Raw genomic sequence first — 27,820 nt, 5'->3', positions numbered from 1 at the left:
TAGAGTGTAACAGGCTACAAAAGTAGGATTTTCATTTTTAAAGGGCACAAGAGGTCTCATTTTAAAAACCTTTGTATTAAAAAAGAAAAAAAAATGAATGCAATAAAATAAATCCAGGCAGTACAAAAGGAATTATAATCAAGAGTGGTACTATGACCCCAAACAGTCCCCCTACCCAAAGGTGAACACTATTCGCAGTTTCTTATATTTTTTCCAAAATAATTTTTGCATGTATGCAAATGCACGCGCGCACACACACACACACACACACACACACACACACACATTGTGTTCATTCCTCTTCATCTTGCTTTTTTCACTTGGAATGACTTGTGGTTTTTCTTCTCCTCACTCTCTGTGATAACTAGGTGGTATTTTATTGTGTGGATATAGTCTCTTCCCATGTACATTTTGCTCGTTTTCAGGTAGTTGCTACTTCAAAACAAATAATACTCTAATAAAAAGCTTTGTGTTTATCATTGTGCAATACATTCCTGGTGGTGGAAGTTTTGTACAACAGGTTAAGTGACTATTATGTTTGGACACACATTTCCCAATTGCTTTTCAAAAATATGCTTTGCTTTAATTTTATTGTAGTACTAGGAATGTCTGGAGGTGGGAGCAACTAATTTTTCCTGGAAACTAGGGAAGATTTTTAAAATGAAGGGAATTTGAATAGGGTATTAAGGAATGAGTTCACCAGGTGAAGCATATGCACAGGGACACTCTAGGTAAAGAGCATGAAGTTGAAGACACTTGAAAGAACATAGTGTGCTCAGAGGAAGTTGACAAGTTCCCTGTAGCTGTAGAGCATGGTGATGAGAAAGTAAGGGCAAGAAGTGAGATCGAAAGGGCAGGTTGGAACCAGAAAATGAATGACTTTGCTAAAAAGTTTAGAATTTTTCCTGCAAATGAAAGGAAGCTTTGGACATTTTTGAGCAGAAAGAGACATGATCAAATATTTTTTGAAAGTTTATTCAGGCAGCAATGTTTAAAATGGCTGCAAAAAGGGGACAAGGGTACTAGTTAGAAAGGCATTACAATAATTGGGTAAGGAAATATCTTTGTTAATAGAGACTTATTCACAAAAGTTACCCTAATGTAAAATTTCCTACTCTATCCTGGGACCCCTAAAGGCTGCACTCTAAGATAGTGGGTGGATAGTACTCTACCACCTTAATACGTTGGTCTTGAAGTACTAGTGACCCCAGATGTCAGGCAGGAGGAAAGTAATTCCTTTCTGGAGATAGATAATGTCATTCGAAGTATAAAATGATTTCTAAAAGTATTTTTCAAATAAAATGCATGGAAAATAATCAATGATGAGGCATATGACAATCATTGTAATTATCGGATTTCGATTGTAAAACAACTATGCTTACTATAGTCATGGAAATAAAATCCGTACTTTTAAAAACGTAGCAATGAACTGGACACTATAAAACAGATAATACAGATTTGAAAATTAACCAAACAGAAATTACCGAACTGAAAAATGTAATAATGAAAATTAAAAATTTATTGAATGAAGTTAACAGAAAAATAGACACAGTTAAAGGGAGAATGATCTAGATTCTAGAATGTAGGTTAGAAGAATTTATGAAAAGAAGTACAAACATATGAAAAAAGGAAAGGCTTCAAAAGTTTCAAAGGGTTAAATAAAAAAATATATGTTAAAAAATAATAGCATGAACAGCTTGTCTGTCACTCAACTTAAGAAATATAATATCACCAGTGTCACTGTAACCCTTTGTGTGTCCCCTCTTTGCTTTAATGTCTCTCCCCACAAGACGTAAACACCATCCTAAGTTTCGTGCCAATTATTCCATTGCCTTTCTTTATTATTTTATCACATTTATATGCTTACATAAATATAACCATTGAGGTTTGCCCATGTTTTGAATTTTCTATATATGAAATCATATTGTTTGTATTATTTTGGTTTATTTTTGTCTCTCGGCATTATGTCATGTTTTTGAAATTCATGCATGTTGATGAATGCATCTGTTGTCACTGTTGTATAATATTTTCTTGTGTATGAAAATACCACAATTTTTATATCTCTTTTACCATTGACAGAACTTTGTGGGGTTTATTTTTTCCATAAGTGTTGCTACTAGCATTCGGCTACATGACTCCTAATAGAAATGTATAAGATTTCTCCAGGGAGGAAATATTTTAAGGAGTGGAACCCCTAGGTTGTAGGATATGCCCATATAGGTAATGCCAAATTATTTTCAAGAGTGGGTAATAATTTACATTGCCACTGTGTATGAGAATTCCAATTTCTCAACATCATTGCTAATGTTACCTATGGTCAGATATTAAAATTTAGCTCAATCAGGTTGATGTGGAAAAAATTATTGCACTGTAGTTTTAGTCTGGATTTCTCTGATTAAAAATTAAACATATTTTCAGGTTTATGGACATTGTGTTTCCTCTTCTGCCTGTTTTGTCTTTCAACATTTTTTTTTTAAAAAACCAGACTGTCTTCTTTCAGAATCAGAGAAGTTCTTTACATATTTTGAATTCTAATTGATTGTCCATTAGAAATGCTGTGTTCCAATAAAATTGTATTTGTGGGAGAATCTGATTTATTTCATCTTAAGAGGTTGAGGAGTAGTCAAGCATAGGGATTTTTCACGTCTCCAAGGGAATTTTAATATGCATGCAGAGTTGAGAAACACTACTAGATCTATTTTTTTTCTTAAATTGATCTATTGAAGACTGAATTCTCTATCCTTAATGGCTTTTAATAAAGTATTTATCAATTTCTATGCAAAGGCTGTGCATATCTTTTGTTATATTTGTTCCCGGGTTTTAATAGCATTATTAAAAATGAAAATGGTGTCTTTTTAAATGTTTTTTTATATTTGTTGTTAATGTATAGAAATGCAGTTGAATTTTTGTACAGTGGTCTTATATCTGGTTCCTTGAAAGAACATTTTATATATTTTTTAATGCCAGAGCATTTTGAAATTTAATATACTTTCTTTTTAGAGTGGTTTTTGATATACAGAAAAACTGAGTGGAAAGTACAGAGAGTTCCCATATTGCCCTCCCCCCAATTACATACACACAGTTTCCCCTATTTTTAACATCTTGCGTTAGTGTGGTACACTTATTACAATTGATGAGCCAACACTGATGCATTACTATTAACAAAGTGCCATAGTTTACATTAGGATTCACTGTGTGTTGTACATTACATGAGTTTTGGCAAATGTATAATGACGTGTATACACCATTACAGAATCATGCAGAAGAGTTTCACTGCCCTAAAATTCTCTGAACCCCATGTATTCTTCCCGCCTTCCCCTGAAGCCCTAGTAACAACTGATATTTTTACTATGTCCAGTTTTGTCTTTTCCATAATGTCATATAGTTGGAATCACATGGTAAACAGCCTTTTCAAATTGGCTTCTTCCACTTAGCAATATGTATTTAAATTTCCTTCATGTCTTTTTGTGGCTTGATAGCTCATTTCTCATTAGTGCTGAATAGTATTCCACTGCCTGGATGTACCACAGATTATTTATCCATTCACCTACTAAAGGACATCTTGGTTGCTTCTAAGATTTAGCAATTATGAATAAAGCTTCTATAAACATCCATGTGCAGGTTTTTGTGTGTACATAAGTTTTCAACTCCTTTGGGTAAATACAAAGGAGTATGATTGCTACATCCTATGGTAAGAGTATGTTTAGTTTTGTGAGAAATTGCCAAACTGTCTCCCAAAGTGGCTGTACCATTTTTCATTCCTACCATCAATAAATGGAAGTTCTTGATGCTCAGTATCCTTACCAGCAATTGGTGTTTTTGTACTTTTGGATTACAACCATTCTAATAGGCGTGTAGTGGTATCTCATTATTTAATCTGCATTTCCCTAATGATGTATGATATGGAACATCTTTTCATATACTTATTTGTCATCTGTAGTTCTTCTTTGGTGAGGTGTCTATTAAGGTATTTGGCTCATTTTTAAATTGGGTTGTTAGTTTCATTGTTGAATTTTGAGATTTTATATTTTGGATAAAAGTCCTTTATCATATGTGTCTTTTTCAAATGTTTTCTCCTAGTCTGCAGCTTGTCTTTTAATTCTCGTGACGTTGTCTGTAGCAGAGCAGAAGTTTTTAATTTTGATGAATCCAAATTATCAATTATTTTTCTTTCACGGATCGTGCTTTTGTACTGTATCTAAAAAGTCATTGATAAACCCAAGGTCACCTATATTCTCTCCCACAACACCTTCTGGAGTTTTATAGTTCTGTATTTTACAGATAGGCCTATGATTCATTTTGAGTTAATTTTTATGGAAGGTATAAGGTTTGTCTTCAGATTCATCTCCTTCTATCTGTCTCTCTTTCTCTCTGGTTTTTTTTTTCTTGCATATGGATGTCCAGTTGTTCTGGCACCAATTGTTGAACATTTTTCTTTACATTTTAATAATTTTAATTTTTCTGATTATTATTGTGAATCTTTTAAGTTTTCTACATAAACATTCATAGTATCTGGCAATAATGAGACTTTGTTTCTTCTCTTTTAACTTTATATGTTCTTTCTATATCTTTTCCAAATGCACTGGCTAGGGCCTCCAGTACTATGTTAAATTGATGTGGTGATAAGATGCATGCTACTTTATTCCTAGTTTTAAAAGGAATGCTTTTAACACTTCACTGTAGATTATGATGTTTGTTGCAGATTTTTCAAACATTTCATTCGTATATAATTCTTGTAACATAAAATTAACCCTTTTAAAGTATATATTTTAGTGCCTTTTAGTATATTCAAAGAGTACAACCATCGTCACTATCTAACAAGAATATTTTCATCACTCAAACATAAACCCCTTATTCACTACACATTCTCCCCAACCCCCGTCCCTGGAAATCACTAATCTATTTTCTGTCTATATAGATTTGACTACTCTGTACATTTCATATAAATAGAATCATAAAATATGGGGCATTTTGTTTCTGGCTTCTTTCACTTAATGTTTTAAAGCTTATCCATGTTGTAGCAAGTATCGGTAATTTATTAGCTTTTATTGCTGAATACTACTTCATTATATAGATACACCACTATTTTAAAGTCAAATCATCAGCTGATGGACATTTGGGGTGTTTCTACTTTTGGGCTTTTTTGAATAATGTTTCTATGAATGATTATTGTACAGGTTTTTGCGTGTACATATGTTTTCAATTCACTCAGATGTATACCCAGGTCATATGGCAACTCTATATTTAACTTTTTGAGGAACTTGCAAACTATTTTCCAAACCAGCTGTGCTGTAGATCTTATAAATAGCTTTTATTAAAGTTAGAGAAGTTCCTTTCCATTTCTAGTTTGCTAAATTATGTTAAAATTATGAATGGATGTTGAATTCTACCATTTTTTTCTGTCTTTATTGAGTTAATTGTTTTTTTCCTCCATAATTCATAAATGTAGCAAATTACATTAGTAGATTTTCTAATGTTGAGTCAAACTAGCATTCTTGGAATAAATCCACCTAGGTTATAATGGTTTGACTAATTTATACATGTCTGGAATTCAGGCATTAATAACTTAGTGGGAATTTTTGCATTAATGTTAATGAATAGGGGGACCAATACATTTTCTTTTCTCATTTTATCCTTTTCCTGTGTTGGCATAATTATACTGCTTTTTTATAAAATTGGTTTGGACTTTTCCCTCCTCTTTTTCTGTTCCTTTAAAGGTTGGAATATCCTATTTTTTCTCCCAGGTTTATTGAGACATAATTGACATACATCACTGTATATGTTTAAGGTAAACAGCATGATGGTTTAATTTACATATATTGTGAAATCGTTACCACAATAGGTTGAGTTAATATCCATCTTCTCACATCATATAATTTTTTTACAAAGAAAGAAGAAAAGAAAAAAGGGAAAAAAACCTTTCTCTTTCTGATGTGGACTCTTAGGATTTACTCTCTCAACATTTATCTTAAAAGTGGAATTGTACCTTTTGACCACCTGCCTCCAATCCCCCCTCCCCTGCCCATTTCTTGAATGTTTGTAGAACATACTCATAAAACTGCCTCAGTTTAGTGGTTCTTGTGTGGCGACTTTTAAATACTGATTCCATTCCATTAATAATTGTGTAAGATCAATAAGATATTTTTTTCTTGCATCAGTTTCAGTAGTTTATTTCACCCATGTTTTCAAAATTATTAGGGTAAAGTTATTCATAATATTCTCTAGGCATCTTTTAATATCTCCTGCTTACATCTTCTCCTATTTTCTTTTTTTTTTCTCTTTTGCGGTACGCGGGCCTCTCACTGCCGCAGCCCCTCTCGCTGCGGAGCACAGGCTCCAGACGCACAGGCTCAGCGGCCATGGCCTACGGGCCTAGCCGCTCTGCGGCACGTGGGATCCTCCGGGACCGGGGCACGAACCCGTGGCCCCTGCATCGGCAGGTGGACTCCCAACCACTGCGCCACCAAGGAAGCCCTCTTTTCCTATTTTCTAATGACATAAACCTGGTCCAGGAATTCTGGTTTCCAGCATATATCCAGGCAAAACCGTAACCAGGAGTGTAGATATGTTTGAAATTTAGGAAGAAGTGAGATACCAGGAAGTCTGAAATGACCTCACTCTCTTCTGATTCTTCGAGAAAATCACGGTTGTTTTAAAAAAAGTAAGTGATAGGGAAATACATGATTTGAAAAGTTACAGTCTCTTACAATCTTTTTTCCGGGTGTAATCACTGTTAACACTTTGGAATATAGTTTTCCCAGATATTATTTATTTCTATAGGAATGAGAAGACAGTAAATATGCTCTTTGAAAACTTTTCTTTTCTTTTTTTTTTTTTTTTTTTTTTACTTAATATACCTTGGCTATATTTTCATGGTCTAAATCCTGGAATTTAAGCATATGATAGGTTGCATATTAGAAGGCCAATCTAGTTTCATTTCCATCATAACTCTTCTCTCTTGTATTTTCCAGCTCACTGTTACCTCTCCCTTCTTTGACCTCCTTTGTCTTATTATTTAATCTCTGATATACCATCTTCCATTTTATTTAATACATTGGTCTCTTACTGTTTCATACGAACCAGTACTGTTTCCTTAGTAAGACTAATTTTTTTCTTGTATCCCACCATCACAGTAAGAATGCAGTGGACGCTCATCTACTTGTTAACTTAATCTGATCTTAAAAGTCTGGGCTTCTTGAATTCAGCAGGCAAAGGCATACACATGATGTTCATACGAAAGTTCTCCTTAACTAACCAGGAAATTTTTTTTCGCTCCATTCTTGAAGAAAGAGACCCTGCTGTGCTCACCTCCTGCACAGCCGCCAGCACACTGCCAAATCTCAATAAGTGTTAAACAAGAAAAGCTGAGATATATTAAACCTCTCTCTGCAGTTCATTCCATCTGCAGATGTCAGTATTTATTCTAACCAAAGCTTTCTCTGGCCTACAGCTGATTTTCATAAAGGGATTCATCTGTTCATCTGTCCCTTCATTTTAAGCCAAATGTGTTCACAGGAAGGGGTGGGGCCGGTGGCATAAATAGTTCAATATTCCTAATCATGTTTTTTGTTCATTAACAAATAGAAATAGTCTTACACTAAATTTTTTAAAAAAGCTTTTCAACAGTTGATGAGCTTTCCCAATACATTCTCATTCACTTGTGCTACTAAACTTTAAGATATATGTATAGCGTACTTAATATACTTAGCATAGAAGATATATCTTTTAACATCTTCTGGCAGCGTTCTCCTTTCTGTACCTAAGAGAATGGCCTCAGGTATGAAGTATCCTGTTCTGAAAAGTCCCTCAGCATTGCTTCCTTGCTTGTGCTACACTAAACTCTATGTGTTTTATTAATATCCTTGTGATTCCCTTATCTTTCAGATAGCTGTATAATAGAACCTCTCTGCTACTGCTGAGAGGCAAGTATTTCCTGCCACAAGAATTTGGTTCTGAATGTGCAGTCTTCTCAACAAGAATGCCAAATGCATCTATGGTTCCCTCCCCGGTTATGTATACTACAGGCTTCTAACAGGATAGTGTCCAGATAGTTTTTGCTGAGGTGTAGACTAAAGGTCTTATAAGAAAAGGATTTGCAACTTGACATGGGCAGGAGCCTTCATGGCCAGTTGTGTGTGTGCCTCTATTTCTAGAGGAGAGCTTTGAAATCTTTCATACAGAACGTGTTTGGAATAAATGCCAATGCATGGTGATTCTTAAGTTCCCCTGGCCTAGGTAAGATGTAAATTACCGTAGTGAGCTTTCAAACTGAGTCTTAGTATCCAAAACCCTCTAGGTCAGAGTCCCTCCAGCAAGCACCTCCAATCTTACTCTACAACTGTGACGCATGTTAAAAACAGAACATATCATGCTCTATATGGCACCTGCTTCTTACATGTTCTACAACCACATCAGATGAGCCAGCAGTATTTTCTCTGGTAGTCTTGTTGGGAAATGTGGAGAGAAAATGCACTTATGGATGGCATTAGAGGGATATAGATCCTTTTAGTTTAAACAAAACATACAGCATATTAAAAGTGGTAGAAGCGGAGTCACTTCAATATTTTTTAAAATTTTTCTAAGATTTACATTTATTCTTTAAAAAAACACAAACTAAGTGACAATACTTGCTCTACAAAAGTGGAGAATAAAGATGGTGACTTCTGGTTAAACATGGCAGATTAAATATTTTAAAATAATGAAAATTAAATAAAAATCATAATACTGAAGAAAAAAGAAAAAAAAACAATAGAGGAGAAATGCAAATAACCCAGAGGAATAGTAACAGATATAATAGAACTTAGGAAGCTAAAAGCTAAGTCTCTGAGAGGAGGGTAGGAATGCGATAGAGGATAGCAATGAACCAAGTACATTTGTGTTCAGAACCTAAGAATGGTCAGAAGTTACAATCACCAGGCAGTTCTGAAGGTTTGGATGTGGTCATGGTTCAAAAAAAAAGACAAGCAGAGTGTTTGATAATCTGTATTATAAAGAGCACTAAGACTTCCAGATCTATTCCCTATTCCGACATAAAACAGGGAAGATTGAAACGAGGGGATCCTAGACCTGTGGATCATGGCACAGCCAAGAATGAGGATGCCACAACTGAAACTAGGATATTATCTGGGAATCTACATCCTGATTGATGGGATGCTCTCAGCCCTTTCTCTCTCTCAACTTCTAGAGCACTGGCAACCAAGACTAAACTACCAGGAAAGGGATTGGTGGGTGGATTTCTGCCTGGGCTGGTTGACTGACCCAGGAAAGATAATACACATGCACACATTGCAATCAGCTTTTCAGTGCCTCACTCCTAAATATGAAAACTCCTAACATGAAAACTTCTAAAATGAAAAACAGACCAAAACAAACAAAAAAGGGAGTTTAGAGGAAACAGTACAGGGAGCAAAACAGGATGTCATCGTCATCATCGTCATCATCACCATGAACAGAACAATGAAAAAACTCCATAGAATGGATGGAAGAAGTTGTTGAAACTGCACAGAAAGCAAGTAAAATGTCAGACTTTGGAAACAACAGAAAATATGAAAAAATAGATCAGTTCTGGAGGTCCTACTTCATAACTGAATTTCCACAAAAGCCTGAAAAGTAATCACAGGGGAGGAAATTATTAATAAAACAATAAAATGGAATTTCCCATAACAGAAGGACATGAGCTTCCAGAATGAAGGTGCCAACCAAATATAATAAATGAAAGAAAACTTACACAAAGTCACATTACTGTGAAATTTCAGAGAGCTGAGGTGATGAGAAGATCCTAAAAGCTTCCCTAGAGGAAACAAAACAAACAAACAGAAAAACAAAGTAACATACAAAAGATGAAACAAGAATAAGTTTTCTCAACAGGAACAGCTGGACGGTAGATGATACTGGAGAAGTGTTTTCGAAATCCAAAAGACAAATCATTTTCAACCTAAAAATTATATCTCACTAAAGCATCAAACAAGTGAAAAGTAATGCTTGAGATGATGCTTAAGAGAATTTGTCATATCCCAAACTAAGTCAAGAGATAATATCTAAAACCAAAAATTTAAAAATGCAAGTATTAGCATGTTATTTAGAAATAGCAAGATAAATATCAAAAGAAACATCTAAAAGAGTTGAAAGCTAGTAGCTTGGGGAATGGTACTTGAGGGTGGAGATGGGGTGGAGAGGTAGACTGCTTTTTTTCTTTCTTTCACTTTTTAAGGAATGGTCATGTATTATTTATAAAAAATAAAAACTACATAAAAAAGAAATATTATGACTTCAAAGGGGAGTTTATTTTTGAGCCTCAACGGCAAGTCATCCCAGTCTTAAGGGAACTATATGATTGATATGAAGAACCTAGCCAGCTTTTATTGATATAAACCTTTCCAGAATAATCCAGCAGGTTTTTAATGCTTTACTCACTAAAGTGAGATTTTATGCTAGTTGAATACCAGTGATATAGAAAGGTCCTAAATAATTTTGAGTTGCAAAGGTAAGCACTGGACTTTTAGCTTCAGAAATGTCCTTTTGAGAAATCTTCCTATTGTGCCTCCCATAAAAACTCCCTGCTCTTGGTTAGTGTAAGTAGATGTGTGGCACCTCTATCACTGAAAATTTCTTACTAACCTTCCTAAGAAAGACACTATTCCAATAAAAAATACTAACTATAATCCAGCTCTGATTAAAACTTTATACAGAGAGGGGAGTTAGGATCTCTTATGTGTGATAATGTGAGAATTCTTCATGTATAGCCTGTGGGAAGGGATGGTATAAAAAACAGCCTGGAGTGAGGAAACTGGCATCCTTTTGAGATTAATGTGGCGTTCCTGGATCCATTCTAACAAAACTGTTTTGCAGAGTTGCAGCAGCAAATGTAGTGGACATAGTACAGTTTGGTCACTAACAAACTCTATAATCTTGGATAAGTGACTTAAGCTCCATCTCATCTGTATAATGGAGGAGGGAATATTATCTACATCACAGAGTTAGTGTAAGGATTACATGAGATAATATACGTAAGGTGCTCGATGCACTACATGACACAGAGTTCATGCAATGTTGTTTCTTAGTTCCTTCTTAAAATCCCTCCAATTTGAGATTTATTCTTATGAGTGACTTATTTTCTATAAGTTATTTAGCCTGTAGTCACTACAAGGATGCTATTTCCTAAATCCTTACTTCTCTCCTTTAAAAGTTTAGGAAAATGCTGGGGATACTATTTTGCATTTAAATAGCCCCTTTCCTAGAGAGTACACAGGAGGAAAATACAGTGATTGAAATCTTGAAGTTTTTAACATTACCAAGGATCATATAGGAAAATACTTTAAAATATATAGCAACAGATAATCAGCACATCTTGACACATATTCATTACTGATAGGAACCTACCATAAAACTTTTTATACGGTAAAAAATGGATTGCATTTATATGGGCTGCAGCTTCTTATCTAAGTTTGGTCTGTATTTCAAAGTGAGTCTTAATATCTGAAACTCTCCAAGTGAGAGTCCCTCCATCACGTCCTTCCAATCTTACTCTACAACTGTGATGCATTTTAAAGTCATTGTGTCTAGAGTTGTTACGCCTTTTTTAAACATTTTGAAGAAAAATGCAGCTATAATGTAAAATCCTTGCATTTGTAAAACCTTCCTTTCATCCACCTGCAATATTGCATTCTTTCCCCACATATGAGTGTCTTGTATGCTTTCTTACTTCTACTTTATGACCTTCTCTGATACTTTTATGTCTTCTCCCTTCTCTTGGACTTGTATTTGGCAAGGTCCCTGATGATCCAATTCAATATTTATTTATTGTTCATGTACTTGATAGTGGGACTCATATTAGATGAAAAGAAAAGAGCTGCCTTTAAAGGACCTACACAAAAAAGAAGAGATGGCTTAGGTCCACTACTGTTGGTTGAATCCTTAAAAAGTCTTATCTAGAAGTATGTAAGAGAGATCTGGAAGATAACAATATAGCTTAGTGCCTAGCCTATAGTATGTGCTCAATAAATTTGCTATTATTCCTTCCCAGAATAATTAATTACATATTCTTTATTTACTGTTATCTATTATTTATATTTAGTTTTTTTTTCTTATTTGGATTACTGTTTGTTTTCAGTACCCTTTAAGCTTGTTAGGACCACAATCCCTGATTCCAATGCTACTCTGCAGAACACTACATATAGTACACTTCCGACAGTAAGTCCTCAGTCAGTGCTGCTGTAGGTTATTGTGAAGGAATTTTTTAGTATCTCTCTGCCCATGGTATAATTACATCCTGGTTCTCTTCCTGTATTTCCAGTTCATTCAACCTCACCTCTGGCAGTATGTTTTTTTTTGTTGTTGTTGTTTTTTCCATCTGAGTGCTGCCAGAGCCAGCAGAGTAAGTGACCATATATGTGGAATATTTGAGGGTCTCAGAAAGGTGTCTATCTTATACACCATCCCTGTTATTTTCCTATTATTTTTCAGTTCACATAGCAACATCATGCCCATTGATTACTACAAAATAGATTCTCCTTTGACAAATAAGAAAATTTAGGTTCAGAAACTTAAATGGTTTGTCCAAGGCCATTTAGTTAATAAATGTTGGAGCTGGAATTAAAGCTCCAAACCCCCAAGCAGGTTTCTTGCTCTAAGTATACTATAATTTTTTAAATACATCTATCACTCAAAACAAGAGATAATTTATTTCCTATGTTTCCTTCTGAAATGAAAATTATAGAGATGATAACTGCATACAAGGCCGATTACTACCAAATCTTTAATATAAAAGACTTGAGCCGCTGTTTTTCTGTAAAGTTTCCAGCTTGCTCAGGATGCTACATCCTTGATTCATGTTAGGGATTTAAATATGGACCAGAGCCTTGAGCACAAAAGTGTTATGAATTCATATATGAAGGCACAGCACCCCTGTCCTACAGCACACTTCTTGATGCTAATGTCAGTGTAGAGACTAGGGAAGCTAGATTGCTACATGAGGCCTCCTCCTTCGTGACCGAGAGGAGCTTTTCCTTTTCTTATCTATACTTTTTCTGGCTATAATGTCATTTACCCCCAACCTCTCCCAATTCCATTCTTTCTCTCATTTCTCAGCCCAGCTTTGTTTGGTCAACTGCATTAAATTTCTCATTTGTTCTCCAAAGGGAAAACAAGTCAGGAAGGGGAACAGAGAGGGAGAGAATGACTAGATCTCAACGACTGAAATCTTTATACTCCATTTTCCATTTCAAACCCAGAAAGGGTGATAGACAAGCCTTAGCTTGTCTATTAAGGGTACAGCATAGCAAAAAGATGATCCCAAGAAATATCTCATTTAGGTAAAACTCACACCAGGCTAATCTGAGTCTTGGGAAAGTCAGAAGATTTCGTTTCATCAGCTGGCCTCTAGTTCTCTCTAGGACACTAGAATAATTCACATTAATGTTGATAGCCCCATTCTTTCAACCTGCACAACAGAGAAGAATATTGTTCAGCTACCTGTTCTATAGAGATGTGTGAAAATTGGTCAGCAGTTCTCTTGGTTTGCCCTACACAAACCACTGAGGCATTTTTTTTCTTGTAAAGAGCTTAAGAGCTCCTAGTACTTTGAAAATTACAAAATGAAATACTTCATAGTAGATTTTCGCTGGAAGCAGAATATCAGTAAAGACAGCAAGGTGGCAGGCTCTCGGACAATGCATATTAGTGCAGCCCAAAGCTATCTAAAGAAGAGTTTCTGGGTGAAATGAGGTTTGGTAGTGTGTGGGATACAATTTGAAAGTGCTAGTAGTGAGGAAGGGAAGGGGGGGGAATGGGTGGTAATTGAGAAAAGAATCTGTAGTGTTCTGATGGTTAAGTGGCAGACTTTATTTTAGTACAGCATATCTAAGAAAGGCTTTATGATCATAATCGGACCCTAAAATACCTCATGAAAAAATTGTGTCATTGCCTTGAAGCACCTATTTTAATTTAAGTGGTTCAAAGATTAGCTGTAGCTCATTAGAAATTCTGTTGGTAGGGGAGGCAGGTCCCTGGACTTGCATTTGGAAATATTTCATTGAACAGATTTCCAAGGATCCTACTGCACAGCCAGAGCTGTCTAATAATATCAGTAGCAGTTTATAGGAAAATGGAATGGGCTATGGAAATTAGAATGTGTAACAGCTAGGGTAGCAATAAGCAAGGAGGTTAAATTGCCCTTTGCACAGAATTACAGAACTAACCACACCTGATTTCTGTGGTGTGTAAATAAAAGGGACAAAAAAATGAAACCGTATACCATCCACCTTAGGCTTAGATTCTTGTCAAACTCTTAATATATTTTTTTCAGTACCTTTCTAAAATGCCCTCCGGAGCGGGTGGGATCACGGTGGTGGAATAGGAAGACTCTGAGCTCATGTTCTCCCGCAGACAAACCAAAACTACAACGACAAAGAGAGCGATGCTCACTGAAATTGACGCGGGGGACTAGCAGAACAGCTCTTCCACAACCAAGGCTGCAAAGAAAGGTACACACAAAGTTTGGTAGGAAGGGAGGAAAAGCCATCTGGTTGGAACCTGTACCCTAGCGGGGGACACAGAAGAGGAGGGGGATATCACAAGCTCAGGGATAGTCCCTAAGGAGTGAGGGGTTCGAGCCCCAACTTAGCACCCCAACCCTGAGGCCAGACACCAAAATAACAAGACCCATTAGCTGGCCTGAAACCAGTGGGGCTTACCGGAGAGCATAAGAAACCAAGACTCTGTTCTTGAAAAGTGCGCGCAGGCTCGTTTGTTCCCAGTCCCAGCACAGAGGCAGCAGATTGAAAACCACCTGGTGCCCTGGCCAGCTTGCCAGGATCACCCCAGCATGCATGCCAGCCCACACCAGGCCCCTGCTCCAGTAATCATTCCTCTTAAGGTGGATCCAGCTCAGGTCCCGGCCATGCCTCTAGCCAGAAGAGAGATCACCACTGGCTTTGTACACACACACACACACACACACACACACCGGCGAAGAAGTGAAGCCCGCGTGGGCCCCACTGCCACCCTGTGCAAGGGTACACCAAGGAAGGAACTGAGCCAGATCAGGCTAGAGCCCTGCCTCTAGCCAGGGCAAAGACCTCAGAGGTGCAGCTCCATCTCTTGGGCCTCAACCCCACCTCTGAACAAGGCAGAGATCCAGAGCCAGCTCACGTGTGGATCCAACCCCTCAGGTTGTGGCCATGCCCCCAACCAAGACAGAAACGAGCATCATGCCAGGGAGAAGCTCAACTCCCTCAAGCTCCTGCTTCAGCCCCTCAGGCCTCAAGGCCTTCCAGCCTCTTCTCACCAGTCTCTGCTGTGAGGACCACTGCCAGGCTGACTTTTGGCAGAGCTGGACCTCTAACTGGCCGCACGCAGAATCTAAGTGCTGCGTGCTGGCTCCGCCCCTATTACAACCCTATGGTCCTGTTAAAAAATAAATGGAAGAGCAAGCTATCATTCAATCAACAGCCAGGAAAAACAACAAATCTTATTAAAATAAGACAAACAACAAAAAGTGTACGTTTGTAAGGAACCACAATAAAATGACTTTTTAATGGCAAAATTAGCTCATCAAAAGAAATAGAATAGTAATCCTGTACTATTCGTGCTAGTCAGAAAGAGAAAAACAATATCGTATGTTAACACATATATATGGAATCTAAAAAAAAAAGGTTCTGATGAACCTAGGGGCAGGACAGGAATAAAGACGCAGACGTAGAGAATGGACTTGAGGACACGGGGAGGGGGGAGGGTAAGCTGGGATGAAGTGAGAGAGTGGCATGAACATATATACACTACCAAACGTAAAATAGCTGGTGGGAAGCAGCCGCATAGCACAGGGAGATCAGCTCGGTGCTTTGTGACCACCTAGAGGGGTGGGATAGGGAGGGTGGGATGGAGACACAAGAGGGAGGGGATATGGGGATATATGTATACGTATAGCTGATTCATTTTGTTATAAAGCAGAAACTAACACAACATTGTAAAGCAATTATTCTCCAGTAAAGAAGTTAAAAGAAAAAAAAGAAGAAGAAGAAAAAAATAATACGGGATTTCTATTTTTAGTAATCTGTTCCATGCACTAAGAGACACAGTTTGTTGTATTGTGGTCAGTCGATAACTGGTAATCACAGTTAATAGGACGAGATTCAGCAATTCAGTAAAGCAAGACGAGGATTAGAATGTCATTCACACAGAGAAAGAGGATGCACTTAAACAGAAGAAATAGTGCATTTGCTGACCCTGGCACTATGGTCCTGAACAGAGAAGACTTCTAAAGGCAAACATTGTAAAATATTCAACTGCATACACTAATGGTCTTAGGGTAGATGCTCTTATTGAATCAAGTAGGGTTTGAAAACAGAAAACTAGAAAACAGCATGAACTTGTCCTTTGTTCTTCCATTATTGTAAATATTAATTGATTTTAGTCTTCAGCTATAAAACAAATGAGTCATGTAGCATCTGCAACAAGAGGGAGATTACATATGAAGTCTGTATTGAAAGAAGCCTGGTGTGCCTGTTTTTGTCACGATCTCACTTTGGGCCACAAGTTCTTTGAGTCTAGAGGTTATGTGTTACTCATCTTTGTGTCACCCTAAAGTCTCTTATGGAGTATCTAACATAGTCTCATAAACTGTTGGCATTAAGCTGTCATGTTAATCAATAAAGAAGCACTTGCATTTTCAGGATTCAAAGCTAGTAAAAAAAAAAAAAAGGGTATTTACATACGATGCTGGGTTTTAGTCAATATATAAGAATTGTTTGTAGTTAATATGTTAGGTATCCAAAAGCGCATTGACATACCCAAGAATCTTTGGGAAGTTTCTTGACTATTTTAAACATACTCGAGTAAATCTAGTTAACTACCTTAGAAATTAACATAGTTAATTTACTTAGAAAATATTTTTTCTACATGGGTAGTTAAAAAGGTAATCTAGCTAACCTATGTGTGAGTTATGAATAACTTATAATAGAGGTGTTTGAATTTGTGTGATTCTATAAATATGCAGCACTGAATCTCACATGTTGAAGAGAGGTTGATTATGGTTGGAAAAGGCAGTCTCATGTGCACAGTGTTTTGACCCCTTGGCCTGGAACACTGCCTAACCAACAGATAAAGAGCCCACAAAGCCTCTGCTGGGCTCATCTCCTTGTGTGGGAACACCTAATTGTTCCCTTGTTCTGCTTAGGTGAGTACAGTACAGTACAGTGGACTTCAGGCACACGCTCAGCTTTCAGTACTTCAGGCTCCTTTGGGAGGGAGAGAGGTCCTTCTGCTGAGGAATGAGGTTGCCAGTAGATCCATTGCCTTTCACTGGCTGCCTGGGCCACGTGCTACACATTGGGACCGATGTCCACTGTTGAGCTGAGCTTGCTCTGTCTCTTCTCTAGGTGAATAAAAGCTTAGTCCATCCAGTGCTTGACTGTGCTGTGTTTTCCTTGGCAACTCTGATACCAAGATGCAGTGGGCAGAAACATTTGGGCTTCTATAACCTGGTGGCTGGCGTTGTAATGACCTTTGCTAATCCTTCATGTAATCAAAATCTTTCCTTGGCATTGGTGACCAATGCATGGTGTTCTTCTCAACAACTATAATAGTGATGATGAGATGATACCGGGGCAAATGATAATGGAAACTATAAGGGTTTCAGAAGTCAAATATCACAGTCTGTGTATAAAACTTCTTTCTATGCCAAAAGAAATATCAATTTGTTAAGGATCCATGTAAGTGTGAACTAAAAAACAGAATAAATAGTTAAAAGCTTTAGTTAAAATGTGTTTAACGGGGCTTCCCTGGTGGCACAGTGGTTAAGAATCCGCCTGCCAATGCAGGGGACACCGGTTCAATCCCTGGTCCAGGAAGATCCCACATGCTGCGGAGCAACTAAAGCCGGTGCACCACAACTGCTGAGCCTGCACTCTAGAGCCTGTGAGCCACAACTACTGAGCCCAAGTGCTGCAACTACTGAAGCCTGCGTGCCTAGAGCCCATGCTCCACAACAAGAGAAGCCACCACAATGAGAAGTCCGTGCACTGCAATGAAGAGTGGCCCCCGCTCCCTGCAACTAGAGGAGGCCCATGTGCAGCAACGAAGACCCAACACAGCCAAAAATAATAAATAAATAATTTTTTTAAATGTGTTTAATAATTGATTGTGAAATGTGAGAATAACAAGTTGAAAATATTCATATTTTCCTGTAATCCACAGTACAGAAGGAAACTACAGAATTAGCTGTCATATTTAATGCTTGAAATTTTAAATTTGGGGAGCGAGCCATGAGACATCATTTTTACCTCCCTTCTTAAATGATGACAAAGTCCTCTCCATCAAATTGACTGCCTTGCATATCTCCTTCAGCTTCAATATTAATGTTCTCAGAAGCCCCCAAATTTGGAAGGGCTCGAAGAGTCAATCTGTCCTTGCCAAACCCAAGCACTTAATTAGGATTTTTGAACATGCATTAAATATTTCTTCTCCAGAAAAACTACCATGAAGACTAGTCATTTTAAGATCCAATTGTATAGCATGCTCAACTTCTATTTCCTATTTCTCATTATATAGGTGCGTTAGAAAATTCTTGGTTGAGGAAGTTTAGACTTATATGCAAGGCTCTCCTTATCCCATCCTTTTCCTTTGTATCTTTTCGACCTTAAACCAGTAAAACTACCAATGATGGATATAATTAGTTTAACTTTTGGTGAAAACTGATATGGAAAAGGTTCATTTATGACATCCAAGGAATGAAAATTACACAAGTGCTTGCAATAATAATGGAATTTTTGGAAGGCTTTAGTACCATTGCAGCCACTCCAGAGGTACAAATTTTTCAAATATCTTCCATGGCTATCCCCACATTTACATAAATGTCCTTTAATTTCTTTCCTCTCCATGTAGAGTATTGCTAAGAGTTGGTGAGATCAGAAGAGGAGGGAAAGTAGGAATAAATAGTCAGCATTATAAGCATAAGGGCATTCTAGCCTGGCTAAATTTGATGTATTGGTATGATATACATTTGCAAAAACCACACATTTTGCTAGGAATCTTTAAAGAACCTCAGTGTGGAAAAGTCAGTGTCTGAGACAGCTACTGTGCATTTTAGGATGACATGGGTTGATAGGGGACAAAAAAAAAACACCCTCATAGGCAAATACTCATTTTAAGGCCACCTGAATTGCCAACACATTTTGTCTTACAAATGTGAAGCTATACTTCCAAGAAACAAAACCAAAAAAAATACTGAAATCCATTAGAAAGTGCTTGTGAAACAGTCAGGCTTTGAGGACTCACTTGGTTTTGATGATTTGAAAAGCAGAGGAAGAGTGTGAAACTAATTTCCACCTAGATAGGGGTTTGTTTTCCTTGCTCATTTAATATTAGAGCCAGCAGTAATAAATGGTTTAGTGTGACCCTAAAACTCTCTCTTCATTTAGACCAGACTGATCGGCAAGTCTGCGAACAAATAGGTCATTTCCCATAGAAGGGCTATGATACATGCACTTTCTATTGCCAGATTTGAAACCCCTTCATATTTTAGTTGAACTGCAATCCTTGGCATGCTGACTACACAAGCATATCCTATGACCATGGGTTAGTGACAGTGGTTAGTAAAAATAATTACTCATTATAATTAATAACAACATGACAAAGCTTTCAGGCTGCTTAGTTTGGCATATAATGCTAAGTTTGAAAGTCATCTTACTTTTTTTCAGCCCTTCACATCAGAAGGGACTATTTGCTGCCCTTGTTTTCCAACACTGGATATAAGGCAGAGAGATAAAAACAACTTGCCAAAGGTCAAACAGAACATCAGGAAAAGTACTAGGTATTAAACTTCAGGCTTACTAATAATGAGGCACTTGGTTTCACTGCCTGACATTCTCATGTGTGAGACTCTGACTTGTCTCCTACAGGATGCACTACTATTGCCACTTCATTTTCTATAATTGCTCATTAGACTGGCACAAACAGTGGCTTTATCTTAAACGAGAAATTTGAATAAAATCAAGCTCAACTGTGATTCAAACATACAGAATAACCAGTAGAGCTTCACAATACTTTTAACCGTTCCTCTTTTAGTTTACCTTGAAAAGTCAAATTTCAGGTTTCTCTTGAAAAATTACTTTTCACATTTCTCGTAACAAATCACATCTTATATTAGCACATGATCAATTTTGTTGCTAACTGGTTATAACAAGACAATAGAGTTAGATGGCCAAACACAAAGGATACTCATAAAAACTTAGCTGGCCATACCTCAACCTCAAATTTACAGTCCCAAGATGTGTTATTACTATAGTTATGAATATAGCCGCATACAAGGAGATATTCACATTTATATGGTATGTACTGATTGAAAATAGACATCCTGTCAAAAATCCATCCGTAGAACCCTGCCTTAGAGATAGTTTTAATTATGCTGCCAGATCACTGAATATATAAATCCTCCTCTTCTACTTAGAAGAATTTTGATGGAAAAAAACATTTGAGACAACTGTATCAGCAGCTGGATATACTTGAAATGCATGCTGTAGGAAAGTAGGCAGTATTATATTAAATTATCACTTTTCAAGCTATCTCTATATTGGGCTACTAAACTGATAATTTTTTATTAAATTATAAAATTAAGTTATGTAGCAGAGGGAGATATTCCTCAAATTGGTTTTACAGATGTTTTAATTGAATATCTTTTGGAGTGGGATGTAAGAAATTGAACTGACTGGTCATTTCAATACATTAAAATAATCTGTGTAGATGGTATGAATGTTAAGATAATAGAGCATTAAACACTTATTGGAATCACAATAGTTTGAAACTGTGAGTGTTATAATTAGTACTCTTTCTGGCATTATTATGCACATTCCTAATACATAGAGCTAAATGCACTGGTAGGCTGAGTTTCTCAGTTTTGCATTCCTACTGCCTTTTTAATCTAGATGCTTATCAGTAGAATAAGTCATGTGCCAACTCAGAGTTAGAAACCAGAACTGAGACCTTGATATTGTGTTTTTCTAGCAAAATGTTTTTACCTGCTTTGACTAATCTTATGTTAAATACTCTAACTTTAAATAGCTCACAGGGCAGCACTTGTAGCTTTTACCTTGATATAACTGATTCCATTCTTTTTTTTTTTTTTTTTTTTTTTTTCAGTATGCGGGCCTCTCACTGTTGTAGCCTCTCCCATTGCGGAGCACAGGCTCCGGACGCGCAGGCTCAGCGGCCATGGCTCACGGGCCCAGTCGCTCCGCGGCATGTGGGATCTTCCCGGACCGGGGCACGAACCTGTGTCCCCTGCATCAGCAGGTGGACTCTCAACCACTGCGCCACCAGGGAAGCCCTGATTCCATTCTTAATTAAAATTTATGACAGCTTAGATCTGAAAAGCAATCTATTGTTCCCCCATCAGACTTAGAAAAGACTTATATGTCCAAGTGCATACTTCCTGGCCCATACCAAATTGATGTCTACTTCTACAGGAAACCAATACACTGGTTAATTGAGACTGTTCCACACATTGAGAAAAATTTAAAGAAACTTATCCAATTTAATAATTTAAGGCTAGAATAGTAAAAAATATATATATTTTTAAATGGGTTCCATAAGATTTTTTGTAGCTATATCATGCATGAAAGCAGAATACTATCACATTCATTTCACATTATTTGAATCAATGTAACACTCACCTTTTTTAAAAAGACTAGTTTTTTTTAGGGCAGTTTTATGTTTATAACAAAATTGAGAGGAAAGTACAGAGAATTCTCACATACGCCCTACCTTCATGCATGCACAGCTCCCTTCATTATCAACATTACTCACCAAAATAGTACATTTTTTACTAAGGATGATACATCCTAATCACCCAATGTCCATAGTTTACCTTAGGGTTCACTCTTGGTGTTGTGCATTCTATGGGTTTTGATAAAAGTATTATGACATATCCATTATAATAATATCACACAGAGTATTTTCACTGCCCTAAGAATCCTCTGTCCTCCACCCATTCATCCCTCACAACCCACTAACCCATGGCAACAATGGATCGTTTTACTGTCTCAATAGTTTTGCCTTTTCCAGAATGTCACCTTGTTGGAATCACACAGTATGTAGCATTTTCAGATTGGCATCTTTCGCTTAGTAATATGCAATTTAACTTTCCTCCATGTCTCCATGTCTTTTCATGGCTTGATAGTTCATTGCTTTTTAGCGCTGAATGAAATTTCATTGTCTGAGTGTACCTCAGTTTATTTATCCATTCACCTACTGAAGGACATCTTGGTTGCTTCCAAGCTTTGGCAATGATGAAAAGCTGCTATAAACATCCATGTGCAGGGTTTTTTGTGGACATAAGTTTTCATCTCCATTGGGTAAATACCAAGGAGTGTGATTTCTAGATCTTATGGTAAGAGCATGTTTAGTTTTGTAAGAAACTGTCTTCCAAAGTGGCCGTATGATTTTGCACTCCCAGGAGGAATGTAGGAATGTTCCTGTTGCTCCACTTCTTTGTCAGCATTTGGTGTTCTCAGTGTTCTGGACTTCGACCATTCTAATAGATGTGTAGTGATATCTCATTGTTTTAACTTGTGTTTTCCTAATAACAAATGATGTGGAACATCTTTTCATGTGCTTATTTGCCATCTGTGTATCTTCTTCCATGAGGTGTCTGTTAAAGGCTTATGACCATTTTTTAATCACGTTGTTTGTTTTCTTATTTTTGAGTTTTAAGTGTTCTTTGTATATCATGGATAGCAGTCCTTTATCAGATGTGTCTTTTACAAATATTTTCTCCTAGTCTATGGTTGTCTTTTAATTCTCTTGATATTGTCTTTCACAGATCAGAAGTTCTTAATTGTAATGAAGCCCAGCTAGCTCATCAATCATTTATTTCATGGGCCATGCCTTTGGTGTTGTACCTAAAAAGGTAACACCATACCTACGGTCATCTAGGTTTTCTCCTATGTTATATCTCCCAAGAGTCTTATAGTTTTGTATTGTACATTTAGGTCTATGATCCATTTTGAGGTAATTTTGTGAAATGTTTAAGGCCTGTATCTAGATTTTATTTTTTTGCATGTATATGTCTAGTTGTTTCAGCACCATTTGTTGAGGAGACTATCACTCCATTGTATGGTAACATTCACCTTTTTTGGTAATTTAGATTTTGCTTCAGTGATGACAGTAGAAATTGGTACTCTATTCTGTCACTTCAGGTAATAACTGCATTTCTATTTTCTTTTCATTACAAATCAATAATGCAATTAACATAACAAGCTTCCCAGAGCTATCTAATTATTGCTTTTATAAAGTAAAGAATTGCCACATAAAATGTAAAATAGCTCGAAACAAAATCACAAAACAAATTCCAGGAAACCACTCCCTAGAAAAAGAAAATAGTGTACCTTTTATACAACTGGTTTTCTTTAAGATTTTGTAAGAACTAAGGATAGACTAGCACCAACCAAATCAAGGAACTCACTCTATTCACTTAAAGAATCAACATAATCCAGTTTGGGTTCCCAAAAGAAAACATGCTGCCCTTCAGATACGTTGATACCATTTTAGACCATTAATTCCTTTATTTTATTTAACTCATGGAAAAGCAACTTTAGTACATGAATAAGAAACTAAGAATTCTGACTACACATATATACCAGTTACTATTTTAATCAAATGACACTTATAACCAACTTAATCTGATGTATATTTAATGGCATTCATGAATTTTTTTCAGGATAAATAGGCATAAATTGTAAGTAGTTAGCATATATAATGCTAATTGATTAGTATTATGTTTACATAGCCACATCTTTCTCTTTCTCTCTCACACACACAGATAAACACACACACACACACACGTTTCTTGTATCACTTTTAGATCTTTTGTTTTTCAAACAACTGTACAGCATTTGAATTTCATAGGCTGTGAATTAAAGACAGTAAGGGGGCACTGACTGGGATGCATATTAAGACAAGTCACATAGTTAAATAACCGTGGGAGATACAAGCATTAGGAAGAAAAGTGAGGTACATTTAGGTGGATAGTTAGTGTTCAAAGGTCTTGGCACATAGGTAGACAATGAGATATGACAGCCAGAAATGAGATACCAAGATCTGAGTTGATAACAAAATCCATAATTAATGCATGGTAGCAAATGGAGGTGGATAGGGCAACCAGGGTAGTCTCAAGTATGGAGAAGCACTCTGTTCTTAGCTCAGAAAGTGACTCTAATTGTAACAATTAAAGGGCTTCTGGTCCAGGTAATACTGGGATAACTACTTAATAAGTACTACTTTAAGCCTCATCAGAATTTATGCCTCATACCAAAAAGAAGCCAGAGCATAAAAGTAAATCAGGGCATTTCTTGGTCCACACTTCCAGTGGTTTTTCATCACTGGAAACTTTCCATCACTGGAAACAAACCTAAAATTGATCATAGCTTACAAGACTTACCTTGACTTGCCCCACTCCTACCCTGTCTTTTTGATATTCCTTGGAACACGCCAAACTTGCTCTCATATCTGGGCTTTTACACTTTCTGTACTCTCTGCCTACAACCAAGGCTCATTCCATTAAATCATTAAGGCTTCTGCTCAAATGTCACTTTCTTGAGATGTATTTTCTGAGAATCTTATCTAAAACAGCAACCCACCACTGGCAAACCTCTTAACGCTATCAATTTTTCTTTATATGTGACATCGTTGAATATATGTATTTGTTTATTATACCTCCTCTATTAGAATACCAGTTCCATGAAGGCAGAACTTTCTATTGTGTCACTCTTGTATCACTAGCACGAGAGTTGGAATTACTGCTATGAAGCTAATGAAACTTAAACTTCAGGGACTCTCATTTGCATAGGCCCTTTTCAAGGCACTGCATGTAATTTTGTATTTATAATTTTGTAGTCTTCTTTGCAAAGTGGGCCTATCAAAATCGTGTAAGCTTTTTCTTTTTTTGCGGTACGCGGGTCTCTTACAGTTGTGGCCTCTCCCGTTGCGGAGCACAGGCTCCGGACACGCAGGCTCAGCGGCCATGGCTCACGGGCCCAGCCGCTCCGCGGCATGTGGGATCTTCCCGGACCGGGGCACGAACCGTGTCCCCTGCATTGGCATGCGGACTCTCAACCACTGCACCACCAGGGAAGCCCTATGTAAGCTTTTAGACCTCACTAAACCCCTGCTTAGCATCTAGTGTCTGACACTTCATAAGCCCTTAATAAATATTTTTTTAGTGAAAGGGTAAAAATGAATGAATAAGCATCTTACGACAAAAAGGTTTCTTAGCTTTTCCCTTCATAGCAAGTTTTAATAAGGGTTGAACTTGGTTGAAAAGTAAAAGATGTTAGGTAGCCATTGAGGATATGGGAACAGGGCTGTTCTGAAGAATATGGAAGAGATACTAGAAGAGGATGCTATTGGGATATTAAATTAGAGCAGAGATTTACGTTATGATATATTGCCTTAATAAATGGTACTCCAATTATAATTCCACTTCTTGTGACACAGCTTTCTTTCTCTTATATTTCCTAGGAGCTACTCTTTCTAGTATATCCAGGGAGTATCCATACTTTTAAGAAAATCACTGAAGCATGACTGCCTCCTCATTACTGCACTGGGTTGCTTCTTACTTTTCCCTGCATCGTTTTTATAATCTTCAAGGCTTTTAAGAAAGTTTATAGATTCAATCAGGATTGTGTCATAAAGTGGCCTTTGCCCAGTGGAAAAATAGTTGCATACTGCATGCATACCTTATAAATACAGTTAAATATCTATGTCTACAGATAAGTGTATAATATACACAAATATACCATAGATGATATATGTGAGAGAGAGAAAGAGATTTAGGATTTATTTTCACTTGTTAATTGTAGCTGCTCTATAGGATCTTTCAGCTCTTCCTGAGTCATTAATAAGGAATTCATAAAAATGAGCCATTAATAAAAGAGCTTGGTTAAATAATACATTACATTTAAATAATGGTCAAAACTAGTTACAATGAAAACTATCTATGAATTGATCACTCTCAATTTATAGAAGCCCATCTGCCTTGGTTTTTAATCTACTCAAATTGTTTTTTGGCCAGTAGCGCTGCCTGAGGCAAATTTATATCAACCTGACAAAAAGCAATAGAAAGTCTTGCTTCAGAGGTTCTCACTGCTTAAAGCTTCGATACTTCTTTAAAAGCTCCAAGGTGTTATAATTAAAAATGTATCAATTGCTTAACTTGTCAACAAAAGGCAGTTATTGTAAAGCATTATTTCCCCTCAAACAGCTAGACTCTCATTGCTCATGTGTGATGGCATTTATAGAAAAAATATAATTAAAGTGTAAATTTAAATTTTGGGAAGGAAACCTCATCAAAGCATCTCCAAAACTTCTGGAAACTGTTCACTTTCTCAGAAACTGTACATACTTTCAATTAACATTTACAGATAAACATGTGCAAACACAATTAACAGGCAAATTTTTGATGGTGACTTGAGAGGAAGGGTGAAAAGACTCTCTCCACAAATGTTTTGTTGACTTGAGTAATGGAATGGCAATTGAAATTGTAGTTAAAGATATTTCTTTGAACCTGGGGGCGGGGGGCGGGGGATGGTGGAAGAGTAAGACGCAGAGATCACCTTCCTCCCCACAGATACATCAGAAATACATCTACATGTGGAACAACTCCTACAGAACACCTACTGAACGCTGGCATAAGACCTCAGACCTCCCAAAAGGCAAGAAACTCCCCACGTACCTGGGTAGGGCAAAAGAAAAAAGAATAAACAGAGGCAAAAGAATAGGGACGGGCCCTGCACCAGTGGGAGGGAGCTGTGAAGGAGGAAAGGTTCCCACACACCAGGAAGCCCCTTCGCGGGCGGAGACTGCGGGTGGCAGAGGGGGGGAGCTTCGGGGCCGCGGAGGAGGGCACAGCAACAGGGGTGCAGAGGGCAAAGCGGAGAGATTCCCGCACAGAGGATCAGTGCCGACCGGCACTCACCAGCCCGAGAGGCTTGTTTACTCACCCGACAGGCAGAACGGGGCTGGGAGCTGAGGCTCGGGCTTCGGTCGGAGGGCAGGGAGAGGACTGGCAGCGTGAACACAGCCTGCAGGGGATTAGTGCGCCACAGCTAGCTGGGAGGGAGTCCGGGGAAAAGTCTGGACCTGCCTTTAAGAGGCAGGAGATTTTTCTTCCCTCTTTGTTTCCTGGTGCGTGAGGAGAGGGGATTAAGAGCGCTGCTTAAAGGAGCTCCAGAGACAGGCGCGAGCCGCGGCTAAAAGCGCAGACCCCAGAGACGGGCAGGAGACGCTAGGGCTGCTGCTGCCGCCACCGAGAGGCCTGTGTGCGACCACAGGTCACCATCCACACCCCACTTCTCGGGAGCCTGTGCAGCCCGCCACTGCCAGCGTCCCGGCATCCAGGGACAACTCTCCCGGAAGAACGAAGAACGTACGGCGCGCCTCACGCTGGTGCAACGTCACTCCGGCCTCTGCCGCTGCAGGCCCGCCCCGCACTCAATGCCCCTCCCTCCCCCCAGGCCCTGAATCAGCGGCTCCCTTAACCCCGTCCTGTCTGAGCGAAGAACAGACACCCTCCGGCGACCTACACGCAGAGGCGGGGCCCAATCCAAAGCTGAAACCCGGGAGCTGTGCAAACAAAGAAGAGAAGCGGAAATCTCTTCCAGCAGCCTCAGGAGCAGCGGATTAAATCTCCACAATCAACTTGATGTACACTGCATCTGTGGAATACATGAATAGACAATGAATCATCCCAAATTGAGGAGGTGGACTTTTAGAGCAAGATTTATGATTTTTTCCCCTTTTCCTCTTTTTGTGAGTGTGTATGTATATGCTTCTG

The 27,820-nt window shown here is 37.8% G+C and overlaps 1 protein-coding gene across 1 annotated transcript in view; it reads right to left on the bottom strand.

Moving 5' to 3' along the window:
• The window catches only part of LOC111168024 (DDB1- and CUL4-associated factor 12-like protein 2), a 216,700-nt gene extending 189,156 nt beyond the window's left edge, over positions 1 to 27,544 (bottom strand). The window contains exon 1 of the transcript XR_016391277.1: positions 26,988 to 27,544. The gene's annotated coding sequence lies outside the window, so the exon portion shown is untranslated. The remainder of the gene's footprint in view (positions 1 to 26,987) is intronic.
• Between the last annotated feature and the right edge of the window lie 276 nt (positions 27,545 to 27,820).

This window comes from Delphinapterus leucas, chromosome X, assembly GCF_059928025.1.
Source record: "Delphinapterus leucas isolate spDelLeu-1000000601 "Yukka" chromosome X, BTC_Dleu_Yukka2, whole genome shotgun sequence".
Taxonomy (NCBI): Eukaryota; Metazoa; Chordata; class Mammalia; order Artiodactyla; family Monodontidae; genus Delphinapterus; species Delphinapterus leucas.
This window is presented reverse-complemented; position numbering and strand designations above follow the sequence as displayed.